An 18401-nucleotide genomic window follows, 5' to 3' on the forward strand; every position below is an offset into this window, starting at 1 on the left:
TTAAACATACGTTTTATTATTTGCTTAGTACAATTTTCCGCACGTTTAAATCTACAGCAAATTTAGAAAATATTAATATTACTCTTAGCCCGCATGCCCTTACAGCGCAAAACAATCTATCTCGTAATGGCGGAAGGAAAGCGACATGAACAACAAAGCGAATGAAATTAGTGAATGGCAGAGTTGTACTTACAGTACTAGTATGTTAAATTTCATTAGGGGGTTTCACACCTTTCTCTTTAAGTCATTGATCTTTCCTATTACTTTAACGAGTTACCGAGGTTGTAGGTCTAATAATACGTTCACATATAAGTAGATGATCTACTTTTTCGCGCTTAAGTCAAAATCCGTAATTAACGAGCGCGATTTCCCATACAAAATATCTCTCCCACAATCTGAGATTATAAAATAGTTCTAGATAATAACAATACTTTTCGACATACAACCCTGTGTCTTCTGTGTCATCGATAATTAGAATAACGAATGTAAGGAGAAACATCAAAATAAACGCCGGCAAAGAATGCAGGTCTGTAAACACAATTCTAATAAAATTTTTGCTAAATATTATTAATTAGCGATTCATTTTACACAAAAAAGGCGTGGGTCCATTAACGTTTTGCCCTCTTACTACTTATTATAAAATATAATATAGAATGTCCCATGCGCATTGCTGCCATACTTTTTTGCAGCTTCAGTAAACGTGGCATACGAATTTCTTCCAACTGTTTATTTAAACCAGCCAATTAACTGCGCAATTAAATTAGCTTTCCTTCTCCTTGCATATTCTTCATATCGTTAATTATAATTAAAGAACCCAAATAAACCTATATATTCCACCAAAATAATTTTTATGAAGAAAGCAGTATTGACAGCTGATTGTCAATTTTCCAGGTAATCTGCCATATGTGAACGGTTTGATTAATTTGGTAGATTTATAGGTGAGTAATGAATAGATGAACGTATTATAATAATTTTTTAGAGAATATTTTAACTTGCAATATTTTGCTGACGTACATATGACCTGCTCATTCGTCTGTCAGCTCAATTTATTTCAAGGTATAATTTGACAGCAGCTTACGTCGAAACATAACAAGTCAAACAAAAGGATCAAAACACTAAAATATCAAATTCCAAATAGTTTAGTTTCCTCTATTTCCACAGTCCCCTATGAGAGCAAAGAATGGGGGTAACCAAATGAAATGTAACCATATTATTGGCAATCTTACTTTTTCGCCAAATTTGTACATTTTTGCTGCATTTGAATTCGAACACACTCTTTAAATTCAACAAACTGTCATATTTCGCGGAGTTTTAAATAACAAATGCAATTTAAACAGCGCTAAATAAATGTTCCTAGCATGAAACGTCAAAAGAATTATCGTACGTTTTTCGTTAAACAGCTCATTGCAGTTAAAATGTGAACAGAGTTATATGTTTAAGTGTTGAATAAAAGTTCGTTCACATATGCATTTATTTTCAATAAATTCACGAAATTAATCTAGCCGTGCACATATGGCAGATTATCTGTAAAATTGACAATCAGCTGTCAATACAGCTGTGACAGATTTTTCTTCATAGATATTAATTTGGTGGGGTATTTCGGTGTTTTTGGTTTGGATATAAGGAAAAGACAAGGAAAATTAGTAGCTAGTTTAATTGCGCAGTTGGCTACTAGTGAGAAACAGTTGGGGGAAATCCATAAACGACGTTTGCCAAGGTTTTAAACTTCGATATTTGATATTACATTTTATAATATTTAATAATGCAATGGGCGGCTGCTGTAGCCGAATGGGTTGGTGCGTGTTTACCATGCGGATTTCAGAGAAAGAACGTTGATTCGAATCTCGGTGAAAGAAAGTTTTTTCTATTAGCGGTCGCCCCTCGGCAGGCAATGGCAAACCTCCGTATGTATTTCTGCCATGAAAAAGCTCCTCATGAAAAAGCTGCCGTTCGGAATCAGCTTGAAACTGTAGGTCCCTCCATTTGTGGAACAACATCAAGACACAAATAGGAGGAGGAGCTCGGCCAAACACACAAAAAGGGAGTACGCGCCAATTATTTATATATATATATATAGTTTATAATACCTAACAAACATTTTATTAGAATTGTGTCTACAACCTGTTTTCTTTGCCGGCACTGATTTAATTTTGGTTTTACTTTGACGCTTCCTTTTAAACTCGTAAAAATAATGATCTATTACATAGAACACACAGGGTTATATGTCAAAAAGTATTATTATTATCTAGGATTATTTAATAATCTCAGATTTTGGGAGAGAAAATTTGTATGGGAAATCTCGCCTTTAATTTCGATTGGGAGTTAAGCACGAAAAAGTAGATCATCTACTTTTATGTGAACGTATTATAAGTGTACTTCCGAACAGGCTCCCGTGTCATGTCGTATTCCTTGCCGCGGGTATGAGGCTTAGGAGGTGATTTAACCCCATGTTATGGAGATTTACTTACCACGAACTAAGAGGGCAGCTCCATAAAGGAATTGGGAATCCACCCATCCGCGGAACGGCGGAATGGGTGGCCATACTGACAACCTGGCAGGAGGTACAAAATGCATTTCCTACAATGTGGAGGTTAACCATGGATCTCTCTGCACGAGGTAACCCACTTTCGGGAAATCCTCCCATCGAGTAATCGACGGCTTGGGCATCGGATGTGCAGGCCCGAAACCCACACCCCCTTATGACCGGAACTGACACCCAGGATTACGGAGGAAGCCCACTATTAGTGGTGAAACATGGCACATTGGCTATGCCAATGGAGAGCCGAGTAAGTGTGAGCGATACACCGTCGTCGCAACGATCCGAAGCAACTGAACAAGTTGTGGAGGATGGGGAGATGGCGGACAATCTCTCAGTAGACTCAGATGGATCTCTGCTAGCGAGTAAGTCTTTGACAACGGTCAAACCTGGTGCGAATAAGGTAAGTACTGGTAAAAAGACTGAAGTTATTGGAGATTCGAATGCAAGTGCTGGCCTATCGGCAAGGCAAATCAAACGAAGAAAACAGAAGGCGAAGAAAGCCGAAGCATTAGCTAAGGTAAGTACGCAAGCTCCGTCCACTTCGACACCTGTAATGGAAACAAGAAAGCATGGCAGAACAGAGGATTCCTCTGTAACGTTGCAGTCTTCCGGAAACGAAACGGGGTCTGTGCCAACGACCGGGAAGAAGAGAAAGGCAAACAAGAGGAAAGTTGAGAATGGGAAGTCGAAAATGCCTGCACCCTCGACCCAATCCAAGGCAGGTAAGCTTTTACCTGACAAGGCCACGGCTAAGTGACCTCGAATGTCGAATGGCAGCAAAGGCAATGACGGTAGAGATACATACCGACAAACAAAACCACACATAATATTAATACAAGAACCATGGGTATGTCACAAGCGTATCTGTGGTCTAGGTGCTATGTCGTAGTGATAAATACTTCATTGTGAAGGGGAATGTGAGACCGCGAGCATGTATTATCATGCCGAGGTTGATCGAACACACGACGTTAAAAGAGCTTTGCTCCGAAGATATCGTTGTTGCAAAAATAAAGTACTGGAATAGTGGGAACAGTGTCGAAGCTATCATAGTTTCGGCCGACCTACCCCACGACTCTTTACAGCCACCTCCTTCGAGGAGGCTACGAGAAGTAGTCAAGTACGTAGAATCCAATAATCTGGGGTTAGTAGGGGGCTGTGATGCAAATTCGCACAAAATTGTATGGAGAGGCAGCAAATGCAACCCCAGAGGTCTGAAGTTACTGGATTTTATCCTGTCATCTGATTTGGTCATTCAAAACACTGGTAAAAAACCAACTTTTGTGACCAAAAGGAGACAAGAGGTGATTGATTTAACCCTTGCTAATAGATCAGTTGAAATCCAATCAACCGATGGCGAGTTTTGGAAGAGGACTCTCTTTCTGATCATCGTCTTATCGAATTCCGACTGGGAATTGATACAATATCAATGCCTTGCTGTAGGAATCCTCGTAATGTAGACTGGGACAAACTGGAAAAAACTCAAATCAGCACAAATGATTGAAGATGCTACTGAGAAATTAGAAGGTACTTTAATCAATTGCTTTGAGGAACTGTGCCCACTCAGCCAAAGTAGATAGGGGAAAGCAGTTTCTTGGTGGAATCCTGAACTGCCGAATGTTGTGTTTTACGTTTTTATAATTAATAACCTTCAAATTCAAACTCGACTGCAATTCAATTCTAGCGTGTGTAATATATATTTCAAGGAATTTTATCGATTTCTTATGTTTGACAATGTTGTATTTCTGAGTAATAGTAGAGGCAGAGTTACCAGTGGATTTAACTTGAATAGAAAAACTTGAATTTTAACAATGGTGCCACCTATTACTTTAACACTTTCCCTTGTTAATTAAAGTTGAATCTTAAGTAATGAAAAAAAATCTTAATATATAATACATCATAAATACATATATCTACGATAGTCCCATTTTTATACAAAGAATCTTCAAACGGGTTCTTGGTAGCGGCTTCGTCATAATATCAGCTGTGTTTTGATCCGTGGAAACTCGTTCAATTCCCACACGCCCTTTGGAAATTTTATCCCGGATGAAAAAGTGTTTCATTGCTATATGCTTCGTTCTGCGGTGGAACTCTGGATTCTGTGCAAGTCTCACCGCTGCATTGTTGTCAACTTGAACAATAGGGACATGTTTTAGTTTTACGATTGCACGAAAAAGTCGACTTAACCAAATGGCTTATTTGGCTGCCTTGCTTGCTGCTATAATTTCTGCTTCCGTCGTGGAGCTCGCTACCCCTGTCTGCCGTTGACTTAGCTAGGAAATCGCTCCTCCTGCGTATTTGACGATGCCTCCAGAAGTTGAACGACCTGTTCTCAAAAATCCTCCAAAATCTGCTTCGCTGTAAACTTCCAGAATACCTTTTTCCTTGTTTCGTTGATAAACTAGGCCCAAATCTAAAGTTCCTGTTATGTATCGAAAAATTCTCTTGACTCGGACGATATCTTCAGAGGAGGGGTTCTCCAGGGATCTGGATACAAATCCTACGCTGTATGCCAGATCAGGTCTTGAACCAAGCATGAGATACATTAGATTTCCGACTTCCTGCCGGTAGGGAAACTTCTCTGACTTATGATCATCTTTCCCTGGTCTCAAAGTTTCTGAGTTCTTGAGAATTGGAGATCGGCTTGCATTCTGAAAAATTAAACTTCTCTAAAATTTTTCTTGCATAAGAATATTGACAGGTTTTAATGAAGTTTTCCTCTTGTTGAATTTCTAATCCTAAAAAGTAGTCAGCCTTCTTTGAAGTAATTTTAAATTCCGATTCCAACTCTTTTATGAAAAACTCCAGATTTCGTGGATCTGTAGCTGCAACTAAGCCGTCATCCACATAAATAACAAGTATGAGTTTATTGCCATCTTTCTCTTGAATGTATAGACATGCATCTGCACCACTAACCTGAAATCCTAGTTTTTTCAGGAATCCCCCAATACGCTTGTTCCAACATCTTGGTGCTTGCTTCAGACCATAAAGGCTTCTTTTGAGCTTACAGACTTGGTTGGTTCCATCTCCGTATCCTTGGGGCTGTTCCATAAAAACAGTTTCTTCAAGTTCTCCATACAAAAACGCTGTAGAGACGTCAAACTGTTTTAAAAACATACGCTCGTTTGCTGCAATGCTCAAAATTGATCGAATCGTTCCTTATTTTGCAACCGGACTAAAAGTTTCGCTGTAGTCTATGCCATGTCGTTGACTGAATCCCTTGACGACGAGTCTTGCTTTGTACGTGTTGATTGTGCCGTCAGGATTCTTTTTCAAACGAAAAACCCACTTGCATGGAATCGCCTTTGCACCTGAAGGAAGTTCTGACATGACCCAGGTCTGATTCTCATTTAAAGAGGCGATTTCCTGATCCATGGCCTTTTTCCACTCATTTTTGTCCTCACTTTGCAAAGCATCTTCAAATGTTTCAGGATCTTCAGTGATGTTGGCAAACTGCTCTACTGTGAAAACATAATATTTGAACTGTTTCGGTTTCGAAATCGTTGACCTATCTCTCAATTTTCTTTCTGTTGGTAATTTTGAGTTTTCTTCTTCTTCTGAATCGGACTCATTTCCAGTTTCATACTCTTCTTCGCTGCTCAGATCTTCTTCAGAGCCATATGTCTGCTTAGTCTTCAATGATGAATTTCTTCTTTCTTCATTGTAGTCCTCACCATCGTTCTCGACATCTCTCATTGGTAGTTTGACTTCTTCTTCACATTCTTTTGGTTTCTCTCGAAATTGGACGTCTCTTGACAAAATTACCTTGTGTTCTTCCTGAACGTAGATTCTGTATCGCTCGTCCTGATCGTATCCTACAAGGAATCCTCTCACTGCTTTCTTGTCCATCTTCTTTCTCTTCTCAACTGGAATGTGAGCATAGCAGGAAGATACGATAATGCGCAAGAGCTACATCCGTATCCAATGCGTTGCTCTGAGGATCGGCTTGTGCCTTATTTTTCGGTGGTCGTCCGTCTGCAATCCACTTTTTACATGTTTTAACCCAGTGTCCTTTTTTCTTACAGTAGTTACAAGTGCTATACTTCTTCTTTTGAAAGGACGTTTTTGCGAGTAGAGCCTCGTCGGTGACTTTTTCAGTGTCTGCAATCTTTCTGAAATTTCTTTCATACATGCACAACTGAGATATTAATTCATCAAAAGTTTTACTTTCATCTTTGGATAGCAACATCCAACTAGATTGAAAATTGTCAAAATCACTCGGCAAAATCTGCAGCGTTTTACAAACTAAAAGCAAATCAGGTAATGCATTCTCGTTTCGAGCCTTCAGCCCAATGTTGAACTCATTCCACAAACTTTTCAACTTTGCGACGTGCGTACTTACATCATCTCCACGCGCCCAGCTAAATGCAAAAAATTCTGTGCAAATCTTGAACAGCTGATCCTTCGACGATGCCTCGAACTGCTGTTTCAATGCTTCCCACACCTCGTACGCAGATTCCTTGTCCATGATTTTCTCGTATACCGCGTCTGTTACTGAACTTGAAATCATTGATTTTGCATAGCTGCTAGCCTTGCGGTAGAAATCGCACTTCCTTTTGTGCTCCTGCGCATCTTTATCACTAGCTCCTTCCCCCAAAGTTCTTGGTTTAGTTAATGTATTATCGATAACCTCCAACGCTCCTTCGTGGTAGTCTAGCATATCGCGCATTTTCCTTTTCCATATAGGCCAGTCTGACTCACCAGCTAAGGGCTTTATGTGCTTCGCCAAATCCATTGCTTCGTCAATGCTGAGATTACTTTTCTAGCCACGCCCTGATCACATTCGACTAATGAATTATTAATTGCTCTCGTTTTTACGTACTTGACCCATAACCTGTTGTGTTTTACGTTTTTATAAATAATAACCTTCAAATTCAAACTCGACTGCAATTCAATTCTAGCGTGTGTAATATATATTTCAATGAATTTTATCGATTTCTTACGTTTGACAATGTTGTATTTCCGAGTAATAGTAGAGGCAGAGTTACCAGTGGATTTAACTTGAATAGTCAACTTGAATTTTAACAATGTTGCCACCTATTACTTTAACACCGAAGCTTTGTGTACGGTCCAGAAAAAATTTTAATAAGGCCTTAAAGACCCAAACAGAAGAGTACTGGGCTAATCATCGACTTCCACAGAGAGAATATAAGAAAAAAGTGCGGAGAGCCAAACTTGAATCCTATAGAAATTTCTACAGCAACGTCGAAGAAATGTCTCCCTATTTCCGACTTTGCAAGGTCTTTCATCTAGACCGCTCAGTACGTTTAATGCTCTACTCCATACCCATTTTCCGGGTAGTAAAACACTCTCTGAAGTAGAGAGTGGCATGAACAATAACGGTAGCAACGGTGTAACCTCTAGGTACAGCTGGTATATTGCTAGTCGGATAGCGACAGAAGAATCGATAAGGTTCTCCTTGCCTTCTTTTGAGAACTTTAAGTCCCCTGGACCTGAAGGAATATATCCAGCAATGCTTAAACAAGGAAGAGACAGGCTTATTAAGGATCTGAAAAGGATCTTCACAGCGTGTCTTGCACTTGGTTATATACCATCCCAATGGCGACGCTTAAGAGTAGTATTTATTCCGAAACCAACAAAAGACGACTATTCCCTAGGAAAAAGTTTTAGACCAATCAGTTTGATTGGGTATTGCTGAGAAGTCCACTTAGTAGAAATCAACACGCTTACCAGAGTGAAAAATCATATGAATCAGCCTTACACGCTCTTGTTAGCAAGATTGAAGCTGGGCCGGAAGCTGACGAATACACAATCGGCGTGTTCGTGGACATTGAGGGGGCTTTTGATAATGCCTTTTTCGGCTCAATATGTTCTTCTGCCGAACGACACGGAGTTAATCAAACCATTGTAAAATGGATATATTCCATGCTCTCTGAGAGCTTGTTAACCGCTGGTGAGAACAGTGACGAACTAATCACCGTCAGGGCCAAGCAAGGATGTCCCCAAGAGGGTGTTCTTTCTCCGCTGCTTTGGTGCTTGGTCGTATACTCTCTTCTAGCGGAGATGCAGGAACTCGGTTTTCATGTCCAAGCATATGCGGACGATCTCTGTGCGCTAACATCGGGCAAGTCCCTAAGGAGACTTTGCACGAAAGTGCAGAGGATTCTTGACAAAATCGATGACTGGTGCATGAGACAAGATCTTTTCGTTAATCCGAACAAAACAACCATAGTCTTGTTTACGGGCAAACGCAAATTGGATGGACTCAGTCTTCCAACACTGAAAGGTGTGACACTTGGTCTTTCCGATTAAGTTAAATATCTAGGAGTAATCTTGGATAAGAAGCTGACTTGGGAGACACACGTTTCACTGCAGGTGAATCATGCATTAAGGATTTTTCAACAATGCCGCAGAGCCTTTGGTAAAACCTGGGGTATGAAACCTGCTGCGGTGTTATGGATATACACAGCACTTATCAGACCAATCATCACTTACGCCTCTGTGGTCTGATGGTGACGGAGCATTGTGAAGTCCACAATCCGGGAACTATACCGGCTGCACAGAAGTGTATGTTTATGCATCACGGGTGCCATGAGTACAACCTCTGGTGATGCTCTAAATGTTATGCTTGATTTGCTCCCCCTGGATCTTAAGATACAACAGGAAGCAATAAAAGCAATGTGTAGACTCCATAAAAATGGTTTCTGGCGCGAAGACGGAACTTCGGGGCACAGAGAAATCTTTAAGTTGCTATCTGAGCAGTATCCACTGTTTTTGGCACCTTAAGACGACCTGATACCCACAGTTTCATTTGGAAGGAAGTTTGATGCTCACGCAATGGAGCAATCCAGAATGCATGCAGGGATGTTTGCGGATATTTTCTTTACCGATGTGCCCAGGAATGAAATATGGTCTGAAGCCGGATGTTACTTAAACTATAGTAAAAAGAGTCACTATGCTATGGGGGAAATGGCAACTGTTTTCCAAACGAAAAGTTTTGCCATCCTGAAAGTAGCCGAATGCATAATCGAGAAGAGATGGAGCGCGAAACATATTGGAGTTTTCAGTGACAGTCAGGCTGCACTGAAGGCCCTGGAGAACGCGATGCAAAACTCAAAGATTGTTCAAGAAGCTTAATTCTGTCGCAACACAAAACAGGCTTGCACTTATATGGGTTCCAGGACACTCCGGTGTTAAAGGAGATTAAATTGCTGATGAATTGGCCAACCGTGGATCAGCGGCTCCCCCACAGGGGCCAGAGCCAATAATCGGAATCAGTTTCGCAGGAATCATGAATTGGATCAGCGATTATGTATGCAATCTACATAAAGAGCGATGGTCCGGTCTAGAACGCTGCAGAACTGCAAAATGTTTTGTAACAAGCCGGAACAGAAAACTGTCAAACTTTCTTCAAAAATTTAGAAGGAAATACGTTCGGTATTATGACAGGACACAGCCCATGGGGTCAGCATGTGACCACCATTGAAATCATTGAGGATCCAATGTGCTTGCTTGGAGGAGGCAGATACCTTTGAACACTTTCTCTGTGAGTGTCCTGCCTTTGCTAGAGCACGGCTACGAGTTTTGGGTTCCGATGTCGTGAGAATGAGTTAAATTCCTTCTCTAAAACTGGAGGATATTTACAGATTTGCCAAAGAATCTGGAAAATTCTCACAGGACTAACTATCTCTATCTCTATTCTTTCTATCTCTTTCTCTGATACTTTTCTCCTTTCCTCCTTGACTATCAACCCTCTTTCCAGAGCTTTAAATACTATGGGCTTTTTAGCCTGAGTGTTTTAGTAGCCACCAAATCTCCTGGTGCTCCTTGGCTCGACCTTTTCACATTTCAATTTTCGCGAACAGGCTCGCGACCATGCTCTCGGTCCACTGCATGTTCATCGTCAAAAAATTTTGATTTTCGGCTGTGCCAGAAAGTAATAGTGCACTTAATTGATTGCCTACAAAGCGAGTTATCATTAAGGCAAATATTAAGAGAAAAATTTAGGAAATAATTGCTGAACATGTTTTTACTTCTATTAAGCCGAGAGGCTGGAGTGACATATATATGAAGCATTTCAAGTCCTCCTAGGTTTCACCTAAATCAAAGAATCTTAACGTAGCGGATAATTCCTCGTTTGGTGTAATCGCGTCTCGCATTAATGCATTTTTTAACAATTGCAGGCGTTACCGATTCGGGAACATAGTTACAAGTTTCCAAGTTTCCAAGTCTTTACGCACGTCTTCTTCTTCTATTAGCCAATCATTTACCCATACTTTTCTGAGTTTTTCTTCTGATTTTTGCCCTCTTCCCTTTTGCTATCCATTTTTACGCTATTAGCACAATATCACGTATGAGCCGCTAGTCGTCTGTGGCAAAAGGCAGCGGACATGTTCGTGAGCATATTCGCCGTCAGTGGCCTACTTAATGTACAATTAATTTCACTTGGGATGTGTTTCACAAAATTAAGCTTGTGGTATTGTTAAAAATCATCACAGCCGATGCTCAAACCATTATTTTGTTTACGTGCAAAGTAGCAAATTATATTGTTTAAATAAAACTGATATTTTAATTGATTTTCAAATATATATATATATATATATATATATATATATAATTGGCGCGTACACCCTTTTTGGGTGTTTGGCCGAGCTCCTCCTCCTATTTGTGGTTTGCGTCTTGATGTTGCTCCACAAATGGAGGGACCTACAGTTTCAAGCCGACTCCGAACGGCAGATATTTTTATGAGGAACTTTTTCATGGAAGAAATACACTCGGAGGTTTGCCATTGCCTGCCAAGGGGCGACCGCTATTAGAAAAATGTTTTTCTTAATTTGGTGTTTCACCGAGATTCGAACCTACATTCTCTCTGTGAATTCCGAATGTTAGTCACGCACCAACCCATTCGGCTACGGCGGCCGCCTAATTTTCAAATATAGCTAAATTTAATTTAAAATACACAATTTCTCACAATTGGCTAACCACGCAGCATCATTGGCGCACCATTTTGCAGCTTTGCACATTTGTATTCACCGTATTCGTAAACAAACCACTGCACATTAGGTCAAATGACCGTTTTTGCAGTGCAAAAGTGATAACAATGAAAGTGTCGTTTTAATTTTCTTGTTGTTGTTTTGTAATTAGAAATACCTTAAAACAAAGGTGCGTGGATTTTATTTTCACTTAATAAAAAGCACCGCTACACAAGCACGCCTCAACTAATTTTTCGTAGAAATTTGTTTGCGAGTTCAGCAGTACTTGGGGAATTTTGAGTCCGCGTTTCTCGAATTGTGTTGAGAATAATTCATTAGTGTAAAATGGAAAATAAAGAGACATGTAAGTATATATTTATATGTATTTAATTAAAACGCTTTATATTTCCGTTGCTATATTTGTAAATAACTTATAAGCCTTCATAACCTTGAAGTGATACAAGTTATCTTCCACATTGACTTTCTGGAAGCCCTATAAAATTTTGACGCCCTTTGACCTCTTTCAAATCAAAAAAAAAATAGATGGAACGTTATTTAATGAGTTATTTTATTTATTTATTTTAAATTGCGACTTGTTTGAAATATGGCGAGAAGAACGTTCACAAAAAAAAAAATTGATGCAGTTTTTAATCATGTTCTTGGAAAAATTAAGGACATTAATATTTCTGATGAGATGAAGAAGGACTTAAAGCAAAAAAATTATTTTTTTACTGTTTTTAAAGTTGGTGGTAAATAGCATTTCCAAAAAAGCAATTAATACCATTGTTGGCCGTCCGCGAATGCCATTCAGCAAAAAATCAGAATTTGGCAAAAGAAAACAAGCCTTTCAACTGAGAAAGCCAATAAAAAATCTTCTTGTTCGTGCAGCAGCAACACCGGCTCGTAAGCAAGGGGATACCGATTTGGCTGCAATCCTTAAAGAAAGTATGAAAAGCCCAACAAGGCCATTAAAAATGCGGAAGTTCTGTATTAAAGCTACCAAATCGCCAATTAAACTTTCGGCAGATGACGCTTTAGCTTTCCTTCTTGAAAATAATTTTTCAAAAGAGCAGTACGATACGAAAACAAGTTGAGAAACTGCGACATTTATCCACACTATTCTAAAATTAAAGCCGCTAAATTCAAATTCCAACCTCAGGATATAGAAGCAAATGAGTCCCTTGTAAAAGTTTCGTTGCAATCTATTTTAGAACATACGGCTGAAAGAATAGTTGAGATGCAAAGAGAAATTTTTTAAGCAGTAATGGAAGAAGAGAGCACGGATTTTTTAAGCTATGAATTCTTATTAAGCTCAATTTAAACAGACGTTTGATCAACCAGGTTCTTCGAATAGCAGTGATGCCTCTCTTTTCGCTACTACTGTAATTCCATTAAGCGTACTGCTCTTATCGGGAAAAACAATTTGGAATACTAATGTAAGATTTTGTCGGCCCATCAAACTGGAGTCCGTAAAGGAGACAAAAGAAGTTGTTTTAAAGGAAGACTTGGCCTGGAAAAAAGAAGTTAACGCTTTGAAAAATCTACGAATTTCAATTGCTGCTGGAAAATCTATTGAAGTATCATTTAAATAATTTTTGACCTTAATTGATGGCAAAGTTTTAATCATTATAACTGGAACTAAGTCAAACGAGACTTGCCCCATTTGTGCTGCTACACCTAAGGACTTTATGAATACATATAACTATACGAGTAAAAGTGAAATATTTCGTGCAAAAGAGGGAAAATTAAAATTTGGACTTGGTCCCCTTCATTGCTGGCTAAGGTTTTTTCGAATTCTTATTGCATTTAGGCTATAAATGTACATTGAAGAAGTGGCAGATAAGAGGGGGCGATAAGTTAACTGTTCTAACAAGAAAAAGATACATACAAAATGATTGTGGAAAAAGCTTGGACTTTGCGTAGGAATACCCAGAATAGGCAGCTTCGGTTCCACAAATGAGGGAAACATTGCTCGTCGAGCTTTTACTGAACATGACATTTTTTCTGAAATAACTGTTGCTGACTATTTCGTTTCAAAATAATTTTGAATTGTTTATCCTGCCAGTTCAAAATTAATTGAAGTAAATTTGGCGGCCGCCGTAGCCGTATGGGTTTGTGCATGACTAACATTCGGAATTCACAGAGAGAACGTCAGTTCGAATCTCGGTGAAAGCACAGAAATTAAGAAAAACATTTTTCTAATAGCGGTTGCCCCTCGGCAGGCAATGGCAAACCTCCGAGTGTATTTCTGCTATGAAAAAGCTCCTGCCGTTCGGAGTCGGCTTGAAACTGTAGGTCCCTCCATTTGGGGAACAACATCAAGACGCACACCACACATAGGAGGAGGAGCTCAGCCAAACTCCCAAAAAGGGTGTACGCGCCAACCATATATATATATATATATATAAATTTGAAGCATATTGCTTTGAGATAGCCAAATATTCGATACTTCAGATCCATTAATTTTCAATTATTCTTAAATAGACGCTTACAAAAGCGCAAACGTTCCACACTTCGTTCAGAAGTAATTTAACTATTACACGGTGCTACAAAATAAAAAAAAATCGAAAGAACTCTTCAACTGATATAGTGCACGTTTTAGGTCAAGACCAGTACAACACTAAACTGTGTTAAGAAAATTCAAAACACCCTCAAATTTCTTATTTATTGTCAAAAAACCGATTTATGTTGTTTTGGATGAAGTAAAAATACATAACTAACCTATTTTTCAACCGATTTTTTATTTCAATATGTTCTTGGGAAGGGGAATGTATGTGCGTTATGAATTCTAAGATTGAACGATTGAAATGTAAAAGAAATTTTTAATAACAAGCTCTGATTTCTGCAATTTTTCCACGTTTATATACATATTTTTAAGCTCCAATAAAATGTGCTCGAAATAAGCTATTTTTCATTTTTATACATTGAAAACTGTAAAAGATACGATTTTTTCAAACAAAAGTTTTTTCCACATTTTTAAAAGTCCAGCTGAACCGAGACTGCAAGAGAATACCGCATGACCAATAGTGCTTTACTGCTCATTGTAGCTAATTTTGAAAGACAGCAATAAGTTTTCATAACTATGAATACATCTCACATATCAAAACTCATTATAACCCAAGCTTACCTAATCCAAACTGACCAACCGAAGCTTACATGACGCAGCAGAACTGTTTACAATTTGCTGGTAAGCATGTACAATTTAATGAGGGTGAAAAATCATCACTCTTAAATGATCAAGACCTATTAAAACTTAGCATAAAAGCATCTAACCTAACCTAACCTTACCTAAGTGTATTAAATAAACATAAGTCAGAATGTGTGATAAGCGTTATCATTTTTGTGTGTGGAATTCGCAAAGAGTAAGGCCGCGGTTGAAGGATATAACCTTCTTTTTGAACGCACATACATTGAAATTGGTTTGAACCTGAATATGTTTGTTCAATGTGCACTACTACAATTAAAAAATGGAGATATTAAAAACGCGACACGCGTTTTTTAGTGATTTTAGTTACGAATTTCCTGTAAAGTTATGTTATTTTGTGTTATGCTAGATTAAGATACGTTACGTTTATTTGTAGATGTTTTGAATCGTTGTGTTACGTAGGGCTCTATTTAGTTAAGTGAGATTAGGATAAGTTATTCAAGGTTACGTGGAGTTGGGATAGGTTGGCATTGCAAACTCATCAAAATGACTTCCTTTTGCAATGCAGAAAAGCAGCACAATGGGTTGGACTGACTCACATTGTGTACGGTTGGATTGATTTCGATAACGTTAGGTTAGGTGAGGTTTAGTTAGGTAATACTACGTCCGGGTAAGTTAGAAAATTGCAGAAGTAAGTCAGCAAATTGCGTTACTTTTTGCATCATTTTTTTTTACGTTAAAATATTCTTCCACGCAAGTGGGGAAAGTTACTGATCGCCATTCACTTGGGAGTGGCCAGGACGATCCTTATGCGTTCAAGCAGCTCACAACGTCCGGGACTAGCACAACTATCCTCTGGGTAGCTTCCGAACACCCGTTCAGGAGTGAGCTAAGGTGAGAAGGCGAACATTCCAGGATAACTGGTTGTGCTCTGGGTCTATGACTCGCCACCTAAAAATGTGAAATATATGCAAAGCCTCGGATGAGAGCTACCTTTACTGATCACGACCTCTGCAAACGAAATAAGGAATAAGATTTGAGGGCATGCACCTGGAATGTCCGGTGCTTTAATGGGGAAGGTGCCTCAGCCCGGCTGGTTGATGTCCTCGTGAGAGTAAAGGCTGACATCACTGCCATTCAAGAAATGCGATGGTGGCGGCAAGGCAAGAAAAACATAGGACCTTGCGACGTCTACTACAGCTGCCAAGTAAAGGAGCGCAAATTCGGTGTCGGATTTCTTGTGGGAGAGAGACTTCGTCGCCAAGTACTATCGTTAACTCCGGTGGACGAGCGTCTCGCAATAATCCGCATCAAAGCGCGATTTTTTAACATCTCGCCCACGCCCTGACGGAAGAGAAAGACGATGCGACCAAAGATCCTTCTACGATCGCTTTGAACGTTCCTGTGAGCGCTTCCCCACCACAACATAAAAATCGTGCTTGGCGACTTCAACGCCAGGGTGGGCAAGGAGGGAATTTTTGGTCCCACAGTCGGAAAATTCAGCCTGCACAACGAAACATCCGGTAACGGACAGAGGCTGATCGACTTGGCCGGGGCCCGAAACATGGTAGTCTGCAGCATCAGATTCCAGCATAAAAATATACACCAAGCTACCTGGCTGTCTCCTAATCGAAAAACCCGAAACCAGATCGATCATGTTGTGATAGATGGAAGGCACGCTTCTAGTGTATTAGATGTACGTACGATCCGAGAACCCAACATCGACTCGGATCATTACCTGGTTGCAGCTTAGCTGCGCACACGCCTCTGTGCAGCAAAAAACGTACATCTAACTATGCAAGGAATGTTCGACATTGCAATCACAACAGACAGCCAGAAGATTCGCCATTCGACTCTCACTCCTGCTCTCAGAGCGGACCGCCTAGCAAACCGGAATGCACGAGCAATGGAGCAACATTTATCGTTCTCTACGTACCGCCGCCGAAGAAGAAATCGGATTCCGGCGAGCTTGAAAAATCCGCCATGTGGGACCGATACAGAGAGCTAAGAAAGGAAGAAAGACGTATTATCCGATAGAAGAAACGAGAGGCCGAAGTACGTGAATGCGAGGAGCTCGAGATGCTGGCCAATAGGAACAACGCCCGATAATTCTACCAGAAAGTTCGGTGGCTTACAGAAGGTTTAAAGACCGGGGCGTTTTCCTGTAAGAACAAAGACTGCGATCTGGTGACTGACATCCGGGGCATTCTTAAATTATGGAGGGAACACTTCTCGAACCTGTTAAACAGTGACAGCTGTGCATGTCACAGAGAATGTGAAGATGCCGAAAGCCCAATCGTTGACGACGGAATTGTCGTTCTGCTACCCCACCATGACGAGGTGAGAATAGCGATAAGGCGTCTAAAGAACAACAAAGCCGCGGTGGCCGACGGACTGCCGGGTGAGCTATTCAAATATGGCGGCAAGGAGCTGGTAAGGTGCATGCATCGGCTTCTATGCAAAATATGGTCCGATGAAGGCATTCATGCCGATTGAAATTTAAGTGTGCTCTGCCCAATCCATAAGAAGGGCGATCCTGCAATCGGTGCCAATTACCGCGGAATTAGTATTCTAACTTTCGCCTATTAGGTTCTAGCGAGCGTACTGTGTGATAGGCTGAAGCCCACCGTCAACCAACTGATTGGACCTTATCAGTGCTGCTTTAGACCTGGAAATCTTGGAAAACACCTATGAAAGAAGAATCGACACACACCATCTTTTCCTCGACTTCAAAACTGCATTCGACAGTACCGCAAGGAGTTGTTACTTGTATGCCGCGATGTCTGAATTTGGTATCCCCGCAAAACCAGAACCAGAAACCAAAAACCAGCCGGCAGAATTGGGAAGGACCTCTCCGAGCCGTTTGATACCAAACGAGGTTTCAGACAGTGTGACTTGCTGTCGTGTGACTTCTTTAACCTGATGTTTGAGAGGATCGTACGAGCCGCAGAACTTAATTGCTCAGGCACAATTTTTTATAAGAGTGTACAATTGTTGGCGTATGCCGAAGATATCGATATCATTGGCCTTAACAACCGCGCTGTTAGTTCTGCCTTCACCAAACTGGATAAAGAGGCAAAGCGAATGGGTCTGGTGGTAAACGAGGACAAAACGAAGTACCTCCTGTCATCAAACAAACAGACGGCGCCCTTACGTATCGGCACCCACGTCACGGTTGGAGCTATGATTTCGAGGTTGTAAAGGACTTCGTATACTTAGGAACCAGCATACACACCGATAACAATGTCAGCCTTGAAATCCAGCGTAGAATCCCTCCTGCCAACAAGTGCTACTTTGGACTTAGTAGACAATTGAGTAGTAAAGTCCTCTCTCGACGAACAAAACTAACACTCTACAAGATTCTCATCATGCCCGTCCTAACGTATGGCGCAGAGGCATGGACGATAACAACATCCAATGAAGCGACGCTTTGGAGTGTTTGAGAGAAAGATTCTGCGCAAGATTTGTGGAACTTTGCACGTTGGCAACGGCGAATATCGCAGGCGGTGGAACGATGAGCTGAATGAGCTTTACGACGGCATAGACATAGCCCAGTGAATAAAGATCCACCGGCTACGTTGGCTGGGTCATGTCGCCCGAATGGATACAAACGCTCCGGCTTTGAAAGTATTCGATGCGGTACCAGCTGGTGGTAGCAGAGGAAGAGGAAGGCCTCCTCTGCGTTGGAAAGATCAGGTGGGGAAGGACTTGACTTCACTTGGTGTGTCCAATTTGCGCCGATTAGCACGAGAAAGAATCGACTGGCGCGCTTTGTTTAACTCGGCCA

General features: G+C 40.5%; 1 protein-coding gene across 2 annotated transcripts in view; it reads right to left on the bottom strand.

Moving 5' to 3' along the window:
* Positions 1-177, bottom strand: part of LOC128869333 (mediator of RNA polymerase II transcription subunit 26) — a 90835-nt gene extending 90658 nt beyond the window's left edge. For both annotated transcript variants that reach the window (XM_054111867.1, XM_054111865.1), the window contains exon 1: positions 11-177. The gene's annotated coding sequence lies outside the window, so the exon portion shown is untranslated. The remainder of the gene's footprint in view (positions 1-10) is intronic.
* Between the last annotated feature and the right edge of the window lie 18224 nt (positions 178-18401).

This window comes from Anastrepha ludens, chromosome X (assembly GCF_028408465.1).
Source record: "Anastrepha ludens isolate Willacy chromosome X, idAnaLude1.1, whole genome shotgun sequence".
In the NCBI taxonomy this organism is placed as follows: Eukaryota; Metazoa; Arthropoda; class Insecta; order Diptera; family Tephritidae; genus Anastrepha; species Anastrepha ludens.